Here is a 19,076-nt window from a genome sequence, read left to right on the forward strand (position 1 = left end):
TCACACTACCCTGGATTACTGACCTCTGCCTGCCCTTGACCTGTTGTTTACCCCCTGTTTTTGTAATAAACATTTGTTACCTTGAAACTGTCTGCATTTGGGTCTTCTCCTGGGCCTTGACAGTGTAAAGGGTGGCTACATTGAAGAATCTCAAATATTAAATATATTTTGGATTTGTTTAACACTTTTTTTGGTTACTACATGGTTTCATATGTGTTATTTCATCGTTTTGATGTCGTCAACATCATTCTACAATGTACAAAATAGTAAAAATAAAAATAAGGCCCAGCGTCGTCCGGGTTTGGCCGGTGTAGTCTGTCATTGTAAATAAGAATTTGTTCTTAACTTTCCTAGTTAAACAAAAGTTAAATAACAGACAGTATTTCAATATCAACCCTCACAAAAAAAAATCAGTTCCAGTTTTCATTGTGAATATCTGAGTCTTTCGTTTTAAAATACCACAGAAACGGTCCCTCTCAACATGGACTGACTGCAGAATAGAAGGCCAAAGATCTGAAGATGAAAATTACGAGGGTATCAAGTAGATTTTGATTGGTCCGAAGCGCAAAAACGCCTGCTAATATTACCATCTCCCAACGCAGAAATATGAAAGTTAGAGTGTAAACTTTGGGTCCCACCTGTTGATAAGCAGCCACCTTCTGACACTTTCCATTTACCGTCACCCGGTCCCAATCTTCTGGGAGATACAGTATGTCAAGTGTTTCCCAGCTTTCTGAACCTGTGTAAAGTAAAGTTCTAGAACAGCAGATAGAGAGTGGTGAGCTGGAGGATACCAGCCAGGATGAAGAAAGTTCCACTGATAAACTTGACTTTGACCACGGTCCTGTTACTCTTGATGCAGTTACAGCACCTGGTCCCAAAGATGAACCTCATCACTCCTAGAGTTCCCAGGATGTAGGAGATGGAAGTGATCGTCATATGAGCCCGTTTGACCCCACTGAGGGGGGTACATAAGAAACTACTATATAGACAACACAGGGCACTAAGGAGACTATCCATCCAAAGGCTCCCAGTGTCACGTTCGTCATAACGAGGAGACCAAGGCGCAGCGTGATAAGAACAACAAAACAACAGTGACGCTATAAGACACAAGTGCTGACAGGCAACTACAAAGCCACAAAACCAAAATGGAAAATGGCAACCTAAATAGGATCCCCAATCAGAGACAACGATAAACAGCTGCCTCTGATTGAGAACCAATTCAGGTCACCATAGACCTACATTTACCTAGACATACCAAAACCCCATAGATATACACAAATCCTAGACAAGTGATAAACACAGATACCCACCCTCGTCACACTCTGACCTGACCAAAAGAATACAGAAAACACAGATAACTGAGGTCAGGGGGTGACACCCAGGAACATGGCCCCCATAACCAGGAGCAGGGCCGTTGCCTTCCAGCAGATGTAGAGTGAGACCCCCAACTCCCCCAAATGGTGCTGGCCATCCAGGAGACAGGAACGAGCACCAGGATTACAGCCAGGATGAAGATCATTCTGGAGATGATCATTCCTTTGGCCTTGGACGTTTTGTTATTGATGTGATTGGTGCACTTGACCCTGACTATGGAGACTCCCAGAACCCAGCCGATGATGGCAATGACGGTCATGGCTCGGTCGGCCTGCAGGTTCTGAGGTAACGCCAGCATGGAGTTGTAGACCGTATACTGCATCAGTTCCCGGGTCAGGTCCCAGGTCACATGAGAGGTGACAATGTTGTAAGGCCTACTACACCTGTTGTATTCGGGCACATGTGACAAATGACATTTTAATTGATTTGAAGGTAGCCAGGCTGCACACTGGCTCAATTAAATTCCATCACTAGTATATTATATGATCTTATGTTAACATAACCCAGTGTTTTGCAATATAAATGCACAGAACTGAATTAAGCTTCATAGTCTTCAAAAAGTCTTAGGGGATCTTGTGCAATATTGCCATGTTGCTAACTTCTGCAAAGGAAACAACGTATCTGTTCAGATGTGGGGCGGTATGTGGTTGACACTTAACAGAGATGCTAGTGGCATTCAGTTAGATTGAAACTACATGCTGAAAAACCCTTGAGTGTGAAACAAATAATTTAAGGTTCGATCCATGGACTGAAATGAACTATACAATAGACTAAATTGACGAATGATAACAGTTTCATAAACATGGTTGAAATAATTACACACTATGATTTTGTTCAGAAGGTCCCTGTAACTGACTGTAGGTGTGTGATTAACGTAAAAAAATATTTTAAGGTTGGATTCATGGACTGATGGGCCGCCCCCAGGTGGTGAATGTAGGAAACAAATCTCCACCCTGCTGATCCTCACCACTGGAGCCCCACAAGGGTGCGTTCTCAGCCTTCTCCTGCACTCCCCGTTCATCTTTGACTGTGTGGCCATGCACGCATCCAACTCAATCATCAAGTTTGCAGACGACACTACAGTTGTAGGCCTGATTACCAACAACGACGAGACAGCCTACAGGGAGGAGGTGAGGGCCCTCGGAGTGTGGTGTCAGGAAAATAACCTCATACTCAACGTCAACAAAAGATATTCGTGGACTTCAGGAAATAGCAAAGGGAGTACCCCCCTATCCACATCGACGGGACAGTAGTGGAGAAGGTGGTAAGTTTTAAGTTCCTCTGCGTACACATCACGGGCAAACTGAAATGGTCCACCCACACAGACAGCATGGTGAAGGAGGCACCAAAGAGCAAAAGCGCCTCTTCAACATCAAGAGGCTGAAGAAATTTGGCTTGTCCCCCAAAACCCTCACAAACTTCTACAGATGTACAAACAAGAGCATCTGGCAACTGAACCGACCTCAACTGAATGGCTCTCCAGAGGTTAGTGCGGTCTGCACTGCGCGTCACCAGTGAAAAACTACCTGTCTTCCAGGACACCTGTAGCACCGGATGTCACAGGATGGCCAAAAATATCATCAAGGACAACAACCACCCGAGCCACTGCCTGTTCACCCCACTATTATCCAGAAGGCGAGGTCAGTACAGGTACATCAAAGCTGGGACCGAGAGACTGAAAAACAGCTTCTGTCTCAAGGCCATCAGACTCTTAAACAGCCATCATTAACAAAGAGAGGCTGCTGCCAACATACAGACTCAAATCGCCGGCCACTTTAATAAATGGATTGAATAATGGTATCGTTAGTCACTTTAATAATGTTTACATATCCAAAATTACTCATCTCATATGTATATACTGTACTCTATACCATCGACTGCATCTTGCCTATGCCGTTTGGCCATCGCACATCCATATATTTATATATACGTCTTATTCCATCCCTTTACATTGCGTGTATGAGGTAGTCATTGTGAATCTGTTAGATTACTTGTTAGATATTACTGCACTGTCGGAACTAGAAACACAAGCATTTTTGTACACTTGCGTTAACATCTGCTATCCATGTGTATGTGATAAATACAATTTGATCTGATTTGATGTATCTGCTATTTGTATTTACAGCTAAGTCCCCTCCTGTTCCCTGATTAAGAGGTGATGACCACTCCACTCCACTACCTTTGTCAACTTTATCCTGACATGAATTGAAGCCATGTCTCATCAACTGGCACATTGAATGTTTCCCCTCCTAGCACTGTGAGGACCCCTATACATTTTCTCTGAACACCTCAACTCATGCCTCATACCCTCATTCAATCACTGCTGTGATCCTTTTCCAACACTGTGTAAGTAGCCCTCTCACTCCCATTCCCCATAATATTGTACTATAAATGTATTAAATGCTTTAGGTTAAAATAATGAGTCTTTGACGATTATTGAAACACACGTCGTCGTCTCCCTGCTTTACGTGCCGTGGGTCTCCCATCCTCCTCGATGTTTCAAGTCACCAGCCTCCCCTGGTCAGAAATGGGGAAGAGATTAGTGGCGTTGGAAGAGTATCTAACCACATTCTGAGTCACATGTTTCTTAATCACACTCTACAGGAGATGTGCTGCTATTATTACAGAGAACTTCCCTTCCTGTGATCTGTGGCTATTCCTTCAAGCATTGTGCCTTCTTCACAGACCTGAAATGACAACAATATCTCTGCTACTCTCACCGTGATCTGGGTATGTGTGACGTTCAATTCAACTTCATAGTTGTCTCTATATTGTGCACAGTTAGCTGTACTCCCTCTCCTACGATCCCCTGTAAATATATACATAGAGGCAGAGGCGGACTGAAACAATAATTCAGGCTGGGAATTTGACTCCATCCCATGCCACCCTGTTCACGCAAACCACCAGACAGCTCATTTTCTAGGCTAACCCTATTTGTTGATGTAAACGGTACCAAACTAGTTATATATTTGGACACTATGTTCATCTGGGAAGAAAGTTATCCACATTACAAACTACAAACATTTGGGACTGACCAACAAGTAGCCTATCTGAACACTGAGTTGTCAAGGTATGCTGTGGCTGTGGGTGCACCCTCAAACACTCACTAGGAATACACCAATCATAGCACATACACATGTACAAGGCTAGAAACACAAAACAATTAGCCTACACTTTTTTAATTAAAAGAGAATGAGATATCCAGAGTTATCTCAAATGGTCAAATGATTATCTTTGTTTGCGTGGGGCTGCCACAGGAACCACCAGGCTGGGGAGACCTTCAGGAGGCTTGGTGTTAGGAGGAGGCACCTGAAGGACCGGGCTGTGGGGGAGCACTGGAGCTCTGGTGCACAACCTTGGCACGACTTCCCCAGGCTGGACAACTACTCTAGCCCGGACCCTCCAGAGTGCAGGCACAGGTTGAACCGGGCTGTGGGTAAGCACGGGAGATCTAGTGCTTACTACGAGCACCTCTCCCTTAGGCTCCACTCCCACATTTGCCCGGCACGAGCGGAGCGCCGGCAGAGGACGCACTGCACCCTCCCAGCGTCCCGGAGACACAGCACGCAGAGCCGGCGCAGGATACCCTGGACCAAAACTGCCTACCGGTGACCAGACCCGCTGAGCAGGCACCATACGCCCTGGCTCGATGCCCACACTCGCATGACACTCTCGGGGGGCTGCCCTAAAGCGCACCGGGCTACGGACACGTACTGGCGAGACCTGGCTTAGCTCCACACCTCGTGTGCCTCCCCCCAAAAACATTTTTGGGGCTGCCTCTTGTACCTGTCGGACTGCCGTGCTGCCTCCTCATATCGCCGCCGCTCAGCTTTCGCTGCCTCCAGCTCTGCTTTGGGGCGGCGATATTCCCCAGCCTGTGCCCAGGGTCCCTCTCCGTTCAGTATCTCCTCCCATGTCCTGGAGTCCTGTGATGCTGGTCGCTGTTGTTGCTGCTGCTGCTGCCGTCATCGCTGTCTTTTACCACGCCGCTTGGTCCTTGGTTGGTGGGTGATTCTGTCACGGTCTATCTCCTCTTCATCTGAAGAGAAGGATCAGAGGACCAAAATGTGGCGTGGTATGTGTTCATTGTGAATTTGAATAAAGAGAACATTGAACACTGCAACACTATACAAAAGAGTAACAAAAACAATAAACCAATGACGACCGTGAAGCTACAAATGAGACCTGTGCTGACACAAGCCACTAACATAGACAATCACCCACAAACAAACAGTGCAACCCAGGCCACCTAAGTATGATTCTCAATCAGAGACAACTAATGACACCTGCCTCTGATTGAGAACCATACCAGGCCGAAACATAGAAATCCCAAATCATAGAAAATCAAACATAGACTGCCCACCCAACTCACGCCCTGACCATACTAAATAAATACAAAACAAAGGAAATAAAGGTCAGAACGTGACACCCTGATTAAAGTCCTAAAGCACATAATAATCTGAAATCTTAGCCTACATGTTTAGGTTTGTGCTCTTAAATTTACCCTGAAGGTTCCTGCTCTGAGTCTGACTCTGCACTGACCACCACCTCCAGTTCTGCAGGAGCACCTGAAGCTCTAGTGCTGCTGCTGCTTCCTTCTCCACCTTTACAAAGAAAATACTCTATTATCATACTCACTATCATTAGTGTATCAGTACTTTAATACAGCTCTGAAATAAATTAATTAATTTAATTTGGGAGTGGCCTTTTAATTTTTCCCAGAGCTGAATAATATAGTAATAACTTGTAATGCTGGTACTAATGGCGCTAATGATCTTTGTCATTGTGATTGCCTGTGCTGTACGTTCATGGATAGATTATGGTTAGGTTACTGTAGCCTGTTTCGCTGTACAGTGTATGTGCACTTTCCCTAGTTTATGCGGCATGAGTCATGATCTAATGCTGGCAAGTCCATAGTCTAGGTTACCTATTTTTTACTAGTTGAAACATATTGCCTTCAATGTCATATTATGATCGCTATGTTGTTTTAGTTGGTTCCTTCCACACTCCTTCTGTAACAAGACTACACCTTGATCTGAACAACCTGCATCCACTAGACCTGTTATCAACAGGCTCCACCCAGATCACCTTGTGGTTAGTGATCTGTCTAGTATCCGTAGCGTGAGTACTAACTGTACCCCAATGCATTCTCGTGTCTTCATATTTGGCAACCTATTCTGTGCTAATAGTCAATCTTTCCTTTTTTAAATTCAGTAATCATTAAAGCAACCAACACAGACTATTCAAATCAAATTTATTCATATAGCCCTTCTTTCATCAGCTGATATATCAAAGTGCTGTACAGAAACCCAGCCTAAAACCCCAAACAGCAAGCAATGCAGGTGTAGGAGCATGGTGGCTAGGAAAAACTCCCTAGAAAGGCCAAAACCTAGGAAGAAACCTAGAGAGGAACCAGGTTATGAGGGGTGGCCAGTCCTTTTCTGGCTGTGCCGGGTGGAGATTATAACAGAACATGGCCAAGATGTTCAAATGTTCATAAATGACCAGCAGGGTCAAATAATAGTAATCACAGTGAACAGGTCAGGGTTCCATAGTCGCAGGCAGAACGGTTGAAACTGGAGCAGCAGCATGGCCAGGTGGACTGGGGACAACCCATACAGGAAGACCACGTCAGTGACTCAACCCACTCAAGTGACATACCCCTCCTAGGGACGGCATGGAAGAGCACCAGTAAGCCAGTGACTCAGCGCCTGTAATAGGGTTAGAGGCAGAGAATCCCAGTGGAAAGAGGGGAACCGGCCAGGCAGAGACAGCAAGGATGGTTCGTTGCTCCAGTGCCTTCCTGTTCACCTTCACACTCCTGGGCCAGACTACACTCAATCATAGGACCTACTGAAGAGATGAGTCTTCAATAAAGACTTAAAGGTCGAGACCGAGTCTGCGTCTCTCACATGGTTAGGCAGACCGTTCGATAAAAATGGAGCTCTATAGGAGAAAGCCCTGCCTCCAGCTGTTTGCTTAGAAATTCTAGGGACAATTAGGAGGCCTGTGTCTTGTGACCGTAGCGTACGTGTAGGTATGTACGGCAGGACCAAATCGGAAAGATAGGTAGGAGCAAGCCCATGTAATGCTTTGTAGGTTAGCAGTAAAACCTTGAAATCAGCCCTTGCCTTAACAGGAAGCCAGTGTAGGGAGGCTAGCACTGAAGTAATGTGATCATATTTTTTGGTTCTAGTCAGGATTCTAGCAGCTGTATTTAGCACTAAATGAAGTTTATTTAGAGGTGCTTTATCTGGGTAGCCGGAAAGTAGAGTATTGGAGGGAAAGTAGCTCCCATTATGTATTATGTCGTTCTGTATAATGTTTCATGTTTTGTGTAGACCCCAGAAAGAGTAGCTTCTGTTTTTGCAACAGCTAATGGGGATCCTAATAAAATACCAAACACCAAATACCAGACCCAACCCAACCAGACCCAACCCAACCCAACCAGACCCAACCCAACCCAACCCAACCAGACCCAACCCAACCCAACCAGACCCAATCCAACCCATCCCAACCCAACCAGACCCAACCCAACCAGACCCAACCAGACCCAACCCAACCAGACCCAACCCAACTGCTTCCTCTTTCGATTCAGCTCTGTATCCTCTATCAAAGTGGCTTCCAGCTCACCCATTATGCAGCTAGATCTGGTTTCACTTGAGAAGTGTGAACCCACTGACGAGAGGCTGTGGTCTTCACCGCTGCAGTTGCTGTAAGGAGGACTGTATGTGGTCCTCACCAACGCCGTCCCACACCCCCACCTGGTGGATGTTGATGTACAACTCGGTCTCCAGTATTCAGTCCGTGCTCTCGGTTATATCCTGGCGCCTGCTCCTCATGTGCTGCTTTCACCTGGGAAATATACACACTGTAACTCATGAGTCATTTTCTGCCATAGGACAACATAGATTCTCCTATTTTTGCCAAATAATGATATTCTTTATTGTAATCACCGGAACCAACACACTTGGGATTTACCCCCTTGGACTTACCTTCCGGGACTTACCCTATACCTACGACCGGTCATAATACAATGGGTCTTCTGAATACGCTCAGGATTTTTAGGGCCGTATTATATTATTGTTAGCCTACAATTCAACTTTAAATCGTGTTGAATGCTCTGAATACCTCTGTTGCTAGACAGAACTTTAGTGATATCTGTTCTTCCACACTTCATCTGACACTTCACTCCTCCCCAACTCACAGCTGTCATGTTGACTTGTACCAGACTGTGGCCCTCCTCCTTCCCATAGTATCCCTGATGTCTAACATTAACATATCCTGACAGAATGTAAACAATCTACATTCCCCTCTTTCCCTCTGTGACATGAATAAGGATATTTCATATTTTCAAGTTTAGAAGTCAGAGCCTATCAGATGGAATGATAGTGCTACTGAGCCTTCCTTTAAATGAATCACAGATCTGATTATGACATGGTTAGATTTGTGACAGCAATGTGGAGTGTGTGTGTGTTTAACCAGTAGTCCCCAAAAGAATAGTAAACAAAAACAATTAAGTTAGTTGTACAACACTCTGTGTGTGTGTGTGTGTGTGTGTGTGTGTGCGTGCGTGCATGCGTGCATGTGTGTGTGCGCGCGCGTGTGTGTGTGTGCGTGCGTGCGTGCCTGCATCAAATAATTTGTCACGTGCTTTGTAAACAACTGGTGTAGACTAACAGTGAAATGCTTACTTTACAGCCCCTTCTCAATAATGCAGAGAGAAAGAAAAGAATAGGAAAATAGAGAAATAATCAGAAACACAAGGAATTAATACACAATGAGTATTGATAACTTGACTATATACACAGGGTACCTGTACTGAGTCGATGTGCAGAGGAATGGGGTAATTGAGGTCGATTTTTACATATAAAGTGACAAGGCAACAGGATAGATAATAAACAGTAACAGCAGCACACATTTCATCAGCAAACCTGATTGACCATTCTTTTCATGATTTCATGCCAGCAGTCTCTGTGAATGAGCAACTTCCCTCCTCCTTGAAGTCGTGCAATACGGTAGTTGAGATGAACTTCTCTTGCCCTGTGGACACTTCCGCAAGAACTGCGGCCATCTCAGCAAGAAAAACATTGATGCGCAGAGTGTACTCAGCTTCCAACGATATATCTTCCACTTTGTGGGGGACTGTAACCCCTTTCAATCACAGACACAAATGGCGTCAGTCCAGAAACTGACCCATTGACTCCCATTGGTGAAACACTTTGAGATATCACAGACAGATATCCTCGTCTCAGTTCGCAGGTACTGAAGAGGTTGCCACACGCAGACGCTGTGGTGATTGACAGGCCTCGACAGCCACTGAGCGTTTTGAAGCACAAACACCAGGATATTTGGTTGAAAGGTTAAAGCCATTCTCATAACAACGCGGCCGCTGACAACTCGTACATAGGGTCCAACCTTTTCGTTTGTGCCTCGGATACCAACACCCGCTGGTGGGGGTCCCGAGACACAAAGAGGGGGAATACTAGCCCAGAGTCACGATGAGTCTCATCGAGGCCGGTGGGGGGGTCGAGACCATGTGCAACACCGTATTAGGCCACCAGAGCAGAAAACAAATCTAGTTGTAAACTCCCCTATGAGAACAGTGAGGAGCAGACAGGCTCCTAGACGGGGATTATCTTAGAACACATCTAAATCATTACTGAGGTTTACCACACTGGTCGTAAAAGTCCAGAGGACTTCCACCTCCAAAACAAATGGCAAAAATATTAATGCCATGTGTAGGTTCAACTACAATACAACTAGTAAAATGCTCTAATCATGTGTTCCTGTAGGATAACATTTCATAATAAATCAGTAGAATAACTGGTCCCCTCGAGTACCAGTACCAATGCCGCAGTCAGTCCACCAACAATCAGTAGAATAACTGGTCCCCTCGAGTACCAGTACCAATGCCGCAGTCAGTCCACCAACAATCAGTAGAATAACTGGTCCCCTCGAGTACCAGTACCAATGCCGCAGTCAGTCCACCAACAATCAGTAGAATAACTGGTCCCCTCGAGTACCAGTACCAATGCCGCAGTCAGCCCAGCAACAATCAGTAGAATAACTGGTCCCCTCGAGTACCAGTACCAATGCCGCAGTCAGTCCACCAACAATCAGTAAGAGAATTAGAGAGCTCACAAGTCTAAATGCTATTGATAACAGCGACAGAGGAGTTAGTAGTCACTCAGATTGCAACACGGGGAAGGGAATCTCCAGAACACTCTTCTGATGGTCAACACACATGCCACTAATAAATAGAACCCTCCATTCAGGAGGAAAGTTATTAGAAGTCATGAACCATGATCACACCGTGTACGACTGGTTCAGTGCTTATAGAGTGCTTCCGTAGTGAGGTTAGCTCTTCCGTGGAAAACATAGCTATGAAATAGACTTCTTCATACCTACCACCACTACAATAGTGGAAGATAGTGACTTGTAGTAAAACCACTACAGACTCCCTCGACACATATTCTGACTGACCACCAGGCATTGACCTGAAAATTACCTGATTACGTCAGACTCATTCTGAACAAGTTGTAGTCTGCTAGGATACTTGGTTTTCTTCCCTTGACCTGCGCGGTTGTGTAAGCATAAACTCACACCTACAACGGAACATCCAGTTAGGATTTATGCTAGGATCACTTCAGGGTCCCAGCAAAACGCCAGCCTGGGTAAATTGAAAATGTACCCTGGGGCCTTTGAACCTACAGCTACAGTACTCACCAGTTTATCCCCAGAACTCTATAGGTCATCCCTTCAGACTGCCCAAAACTTGTGCCTTACAGTAGTAGACTTACCATGTAGTTATCATCATAAGATAGCGCCCTTAGCAACACACTGCAAATTAGGAAAGCCCTAGATATGACATTAGACAATGCCATGATAGGGTCATTTTGCCAAGACCTTGGACGTATGTAGAATACAGTCCAATTAGATGATTAAGGTGTGATAACTATATTTTGTATCTATCTTTTGTTTTTATTGATTTTCTTTGACACTTAGGAAGTGATAGAGCCGTAAACAACTTCCCCATACAACCATCAGTTAGTGCAACAACACCTCTCATTTGGGAGGAAATGTAATGATATATTTCATGAGTGTGTGTGAGTGAGTGCGTTGTTAACATCTACCTAAGCTACTGCCCAGATCTTCCAGTCTGGACGAACAGACGACGGGTCCGGAACAGAGATACCAATCCGGACATCCGCTGCCCAGCCTTGGAGCGGCCTGCTTCATTCGCATAAACCCAACCCGGATCAATCACGAGAGAGGGACCACAACGATGGTCCACAACCAGGACAACCCACGATCATTTTTATGTTGGTTTGCAACTTGCAGGATAATTGCTAGATTGAACCCAACAAACAGGAACTGTCATGACGTTGCCCTGTTGGGTGTGGTTTATGACCCCATAAATACCTTTCCCCCTTTTCTCACCACTCTACAGAATGGACTATTGGAAAGCCCTTTGTTAACATAGAGAGAGTATGGTAACATCAACGTTTGGGGAATGGAATAATATTTCACTTTCTCAACCAGTTGAAAGTGACTGTTGGTAATTCAAGAATATGATGATCAGTTAGTGTCTGGGACATATCTGAACATAGGATGACATAAATTGTCTTGGAATGTCGATACATTCCAGTTATCAGATTCACATGGAATTGTTGCTGTTGTAAGAGTTTATTTCAGAAAACAGCATCTCTATAAATACTCTTCCATGGTGCCACAGGTTATTAACCAATGAATTGTTGCATGGTTTAATTCAATGACATAATCAATCAAACCCTGGAATGAGTAGGTGTGTCCAAACTGGTACAACACATAGGATGTGTCTATGGACAGAACAATACATGGTTTTAACATTACAAAACAATACACACAAATCCCAAAAACAAAAAGAAAGACATGAAGAACACATGTGTTCCATGTTTGCATTCTATGACTTCAGAGCTTTATTTCCACTCCACAGGAGTGCTTTGAGGACATCGACACAGCCCTGAAGCATGGCTACCCCAGTCACCTGCAACACAAACTACAGGACAGATGCATAAAGTGCCTCAACCACCCACAAAACCAAGGAGAAGGGCTAAACACCCCCCCAGACAGGGATAAGGGGACCGGGCAAAGGGTGTTTGTAGCAGGCCCAGGGACACAAAGTCCCCAAACTCCCAGAAGCAACAGAATGGGAGTGCTCCTGTGTCATGTCTCTCCACTGGTGTGTCTGTCTGATTCAGCCCTGGGAAAGGGTGACACCTGGTGGCCACAAGAAGGAACTACGCCCAGGGGATGATAGTGGTGGACAGGGCTTACAGCTGTGTGCTCATACCATGGACGGAGGGAGGGAAAGGGAGGAAGGGACAGAGTTGGATGAAGAGAAGAGGAGTGACTGAGAGAAGAGGAGAAGTGTTTGGGACAAAGGAGAGGCATTGTCATTGGTGTTTGGGGGAGATTGTGAGCACTGTGCCATATGAGGGGTGCAGTTACGCCTGGTACTGCTCAGAGGGGGGTGTGGGAGGGGCATCATCGCTGGGAGGGTCCAATCAGAGCTGAGCTCAGGGCTCCGGGGTGATGTGACAGCTGGCACTCAGGGTGGTGTTGAAGGCAGGGCTTAAGGAGATATTGAAAATGAGGACAGTGATTCTAAACAAATCAAAGAGAAGAATGGCTTAGAACTGGCATAAAATATCAGCCCAAAGGAGAAGGATTCTGGGTCCAGTGATACCACGAGAGCCTTGGGACAACGTTGTCGACCCCTCTGTGTGTTACCATGGCGACTCCTACCTGAGCGTCTACCACCTGCTGCTTTACCTGATTAGCTCCGACCCCAGCCTGCACTACCGGTGCTCCATCCCCATAGCACCACTCTACCTGTGCCTCCGCCAAGCCAGACCTCCACCTGAGTCCTGGGAGAGTGTCTGTGTGAGCAGGAAGTACAACAACCAATCGCAGGGCCAGGAGGAGGTTGAGAAAGAGAGATGGTGCTGGGTGGTGGAGCTAAGCCTGCTGGGAAGTGTAGTTCTGAGACACTTGCTGAAACTGCGGTGTCACACCCAGGCAGTAAGCCTGCTTAGAGACACAGGCGTGTTTCTTTTAGATCAGCATAAGTTCTTTATCATACTTATCACTGTGTTCCAAATGGTACCCTATTCCATATATAGTGCACTACATGTTCTGCCAGGGCCCATGGAGCTCTGGTCAACAGTAGTTCACAATGCAGGGAATAAGGTGCCATTTGGAAGGTAGACATGTTCAGTAAGCACGAAGAGATAAAATACTTCCTGTGTGATCTTATAATGACCATTCCATGATTTTACAGGTGACTTGACTGTGGTCCAGTCCAGCCAGGACGTGCGCATTGCCACGGCGATTTTTCCCACGCTGAGTGTTCTGAACCAGTCCTGCAGCCCCAACACCAGCCTCACTTTCAGAACTACTCACACACACTGCTCACTTGGACTCACCTCAACCGGACCTATGCTCTACTGATGGACTGGTTTCTACTGTCAATCACATCAGCCGATGTCACAAAGTGCTATACAGAAACCCAGTCTAAAACCCCAAACAGCAGCGATGCAGATGTAGAAGCAGAGAGAGTCCTGTTCCCTGTTGTACGTCTCGCTCCGTGTCAGATGGAGTATCTGTCTCGATCAGAATATCCAGAGACATCTCTCGTGGTGATCCTCTACTGCTATGGTGAGGAAGAGACAAGTCTGTCAGCCTCTGGTTCTGTCCATCTGTCTGTCAGTCTGTCCATATGTACACTACCGTTCAAAAGTTTGGGGTCACTTAGAAATGTCCTTGTTGTCTGAAAGAAAAGCACATTTGTTTGTCTATTAAAATAGAATTGATCAGAAATACAGTGTAGACATTGTCAATGTTGTAAATGACTATTGAAGCTGGAAACGGCATATTTCTTCTGGAACATCTACATAGGCGCATAGAGGCCCATTATCAGCAACCATCACTCCTGTGCTCCAAGTTTATCATTTTAAAAGGCTAAATAATCAATAGAAAACCCTTTTGCCATTATGTTAGCACAGCTGAAACTGTTGTTCTGATTAAACTAGCAATACAACCTGCCTTCTTTAGACTAGTTGAGTATCTGCAGAATCAGCATTTGTGGGTTTGAAATGTCTCAAAATGTCCAGAAACAAAGATCAGTCTATTCCTATTCTGAGAAATGAAGGCTATTCCATGTGGGAAATGGCCAAGAAACTGAAGTTCTCTTACAAAGCTGTGTACTACTCCCTTCACAGGACAGCGCAAACGGACTCTAACCAGAATAGAAAGAGGCCCCGGTGCACAACTGAGCAAGAGGACAAGTACAGAGTCTAGTTTGAGAATTAGCTGCCTCACAAGTCCTCAACTGGCAGCTTCATTAAATAGTACTCGCAAAACACCAGTCTCAATGTCAACAGTGAAGAGGCGACTCCGGGTTGCTGGCCTTCTAGGCAGCAGAGTTGCAAAGAAAAGGATATATCTCAGACTGGCTAATAAAAATAAAATATTAAGATGGGCAAAAGAACACAGACACTGGACAGAAGAACTCTGCCTAGAAGGACAGCATCCCAGATCTTCATGGCGTCCAAACACATTAAGGCAATTATTATTACTACATCACACACAAAACTATAATAACACAGTACATCATACAACATTATTACACCACTACATATCTACAATACAACATGTATAAAACCACCATACAACAATATTACAATGTATGTGTGTGTAGAGTGTGTGTGCTAGCATGTGTGTCTCTTCCCAGTCTGTGCTGTTCCATAAGGTGTAGCATGTTTATTTTACTGCTTGCACCAGGCCTCCAGTGTGCCTCCAGAGTCCAGTACGTCCTGCGAACTGGAGAGACCGTGCGCAACACTGTAACACAGTGTCTGACCAGTCACACGCTCCCCACGGTAAGCACGAGGAGTTGGCTCAGGTCTCCAACCTGACTCAGCCAATCTCCCCGTGTGCCCCCTCCCAATTTTTTTATGGGGCTGCCTCTTGTGCTCGTCTCGTTGTCTCGTTGGTACAACCCCTCGTAATTTCGCCGTTCCGCTTTCGCTGCCTCTGTATCCTCCTTAGGACGGCAATACTCCCCATTCTGCGTCCAGGGTCCTGCTCCATTCAGGATCTCCTCCAAGGTCCATTCCTCCTGAACACGCTGCTTGGTCCATTTCTGGTGGGATCTTCTGTCATGTTCGTTATAAGGATCGGACCAAGGTGCAGCGTGGTATGCATACATTCTTATTTATTCATAGAATGAATGTTCACAGTAATACAGCACAGTAACAGGGGATCTGTTAACAGTAATACAGCACAGTAACAGGGGATCTGTTAACAGTAATACAGCACAGTAACAGGGGATCTGTTAACAGTAATACAGCACAGTAACAGGGGATCTGTTAACAGTAATACAGCACAGTAACAGGGGATCTGTTAACAGTAATACAGCACAGTAACAGGGGATCTGTTAACAGTAATACAGTACAGTAACAGGGGATCTGTTAACAGTAATACAGCACAGTAACAGGGGATCTGTTAACAGTAATACAGCACAGTAACAGGAGATCTGTTAACAGTAATACTGCACAGTAACAGGGGATCTGTTAACAGTAATACAGCACAGTAACAGGGTTAACAGTATCTGTTAACAGTAATACAGCACAGTAACAGGAGATCTGTTAACAGTAATACAGCACAGTAACAGAGGATCTGTTAACAGTAATACAGCACAGTAACAGTAGGGGATCTGTTAACAGTAATACAGCACAGTAACAGGGGATCTGTTAACAGTAATACAGCACAGTAACAGGAGATCTGTTAACAGGGATCTGTTAACAGTAATACAGCACAGTAACAGGGGATCTGTTAACAGTAATACAGCACAGTAACAGGGGATCTGTTAACAGTAATACAGCACAGTAACAGGGGATCTGTTAACAGTAATACAGCACAGTAACAGGGGATCTGTTAACAGTAATACAGCACAGTAACAGGAGATCTGTTAACAGTAATACAGCACAGTAACAGGGGATCTGTTAACAGTAATAAACTACAGTTATTTTTTTTATTTTTTATTTCACCTTCATTTAACCAGATAGGCAAGTTGAGAACAAGTTCTCATTTACAATTGCGATCTGGCCGAGACAAAGCAAAGCAGTTCGACACATACAACAACACAGAGTTACACATGGAGTAAAACAAACATACAGTCAATAATACAGTAGAAAAATAAGTCTATATACAATGTGAGCAAATGAGGTGAGATAAGGGAGGTAAAGGCAAAAAAAAGGCCATGGTGGTGAAGTAAATACAATATAGCAAGTAAAACACTGGAATGGTAGATTTGCAGTGGAAGAATGTGCAAGGAAGAGATAGAAATAATGGAGTGCAAATGAGCAAAATAAATAAATAAATATAGTAGGGGGAGAGGTAGTTGTTTGGGCTAAATTATAGATAGGCTATGTACAGGTGCGGTAATCTGTGAGCTGCTCTGACAGCTGGTGCTTAAAGCTAGTGAGGGAGATAAGTGTTTCCAGTTTCAGAGATTTTTGTAGTTCGTTCCAGTCATTGGCAGCAGAGAACTGGAAGGAGAGGCGGCCAAAGGAAGATTTGGTTTTGGGGGTGACCAGAGAGATATACCTGCTGGAGCGCATGCTACAGGTGGGTGCTGCTATGGTGACCAGCGAGCTGAGATAAGGGGGGACTTTACCTAGCAGGGTCTTGTAGATGACCTGGAGCCAGTGGGTTTGGCGACGAGTATGAAGCGAGGGCCAGCCAACGAGAGCGTATAGGTCGCAGTGGTGGGTAGTATATGGGGCTTTGGTGACAAAACGGATAGCACTGTGATAGACTGGATCCAATTTATTGAGTAGGGTATTGGAGGCTATTTTGTAAATGACATCGCCAAAGTCGAGGATCGGTAGGATGGTCAGTTTTTACAAGGGTATGTTTGGCAGCATGAGTGAAGGAAACATGGGACATGTAAACAGTAATACAGGGGATCTGTTAATAACTTCTGGGGGGCAGTATTGAGTAGCTTGGATGAATAACGTGCCCAGAGTAAACTGCCTGCTACTCAGGCCCATATATGCATATTATTAGTAGATTTGGATAGAAAACACTCTGAAGTTTCTAAAACTGTTTGAAGGATGTCTGTGAGCATAACAGAACTCATATGGCAGGCGAAAACCTGAGAAAAATCCAACCAGGAAGTGGGGAATCTGAGGTTTTTAGTTTTTTTAAGTGATTGCCAATCCAATATGCAATGTCTATGGGGTCATATTGCACTTCCTAAGGCTTCCACTAGATGTCAACAGTCTTTAGAAGGTTGTTTCAGGCTTCTACTGTGAAGAGGGAGCGAAAAAGAGCTGTTTGAACCAGGGGTCTGGCAGAATGCCATGAGCTAAGCCATGAGCGGCCATGAGAGCGAGCTCCGTTCCCTTTCAGGAATTGTCTGGTTGGAATATTATTGAAGATATATGTTAAAAACATCCTAAAGATTGATTATATACATCGTTTGGCATGTTTCTACAAACTGTAATAGAACCTTTTGGACTTTTCGTCTGGACCTAGTGCTCGCGCCTTGTGAATTTGGATTTGTGAACTAAACGTGCGAACAAAAAGAAGGTATTTGGACATAAATTATGGACTTTATCGAACAAAACAAATATTTATTGATGAACTGGGATTCCTGGGAGTGCATTCCAATGAAGATCATCCAAGGTAAGTGAATATTTATAAGTTTATAAGCTATTTCTGAGTTTTTTGACACCTCTCCTTGGTTGGAAAATGGATGTATGTTTTTCTGGGGCAAGGCGCTGACCTAACATAATTGCATGGTGTGCTTTTGCCATAAACATTTTTGAAATCTGACACAGCGGTTGCATTAAGGAGAAGTTTATCGTTAATTGTGTGTTTAATACTTGTATCTTTCATCAATGTTTATGATGAGTATTTCTGTAATTTGATGTGGCTCTCTGCACATTCACCGGATGTTTGTTTGAAACAATGCATTTCTGAACATAATGCACCAGTTTCAAATGAAATTTTTGGACATAAAGATGAACTTTATCAAACAAAACACACATTTATTGTTTAACATGGAGTCCTGGGTGACGATCATCAAAGATTAGTGATTCATTTTAACGCTATTTCTATCTTTTGTGACACCCCTCCTTTGGAAAATCTCTATGGCTTCTGTGGCTAGGCGCTGACCTAACATAATATAAAGGTGTGCTTTCGCCGTAAAGCCTTTTTGAAATCAGACACTATGGCTGGATTAACAACAAGTGTATATTTAAAATAGTGTATAATACTTGTATGTTTGTGGAATTTTAATTATGAGATTTCTGTTGATTTGAATTTGGCGCCCTGCAATTTCACTGGCTGTTGGCGAGGTGGGACGCTACCATCCCACATATCCCAGAGAAGTTTTAACAGCAATATGGTAACAGGGTATATGTTAACAGTTTTACAGTAACAGGGGATCTGTTAAGCGGCGCTCCTAGTCGCCGGGGACTTTAATGCAGGCAAACTTAAATCTGTTTCACCCCATTTTTACCAGCATGTGCAACCAGAGGAAAAAAAACTTTACTCCACGCACAGAGACGCATACAAAGCTCTCCATCGGCCTCCACTTTGTCAAATCTGACCATCATTTTATCCTCCTGATTCATGCTTACAAG

General features: G+C 44.5%; 1 long non-coding RNA gene and 1 pseudogene across 1 annotated transcript; both read left to right on the plus strand.

The window, feature by feature from the left end:
* The first annotated feature begins 985 nt into the window (after positions 1-985).
* Positions 986-6,563, plus strand: LOC135562498 (uncharacterized). Its single transcript, XR_010460025.1, has 3 exons — positions 986-3,017; positions 3,503-4,107; positions 4,635-6,563. It is a non-coding gene; the product is annotated as an uncharacterized LOC135562498 (long non-coding RNA).
* Positions 6,564-9,878: 3,315 nt separating this feature from the next.
* LOC135562550 (SET and MYND domain-containing protein 4-like) lies at positions 9,879-14,219 on the plus strand (annotated as a pseudogene).
* Positions 14,220-19,076: the final 4,857 nt, after the last annotated feature.

Source organism: Oncorhynchus nerka, linkage group LG19 (assembly GCF_034236695.1).
Source record: "Oncorhynchus nerka isolate Pitt River linkage group LG19, Oner_Uvic_2.0, whole genome shotgun sequence".
In the NCBI taxonomy this organism is placed as follows: domain Eukaryota; kingdom Metazoa; phylum Chordata; class Actinopteri; order Salmoniformes; family Salmonidae; genus Oncorhynchus; species Oncorhynchus nerka.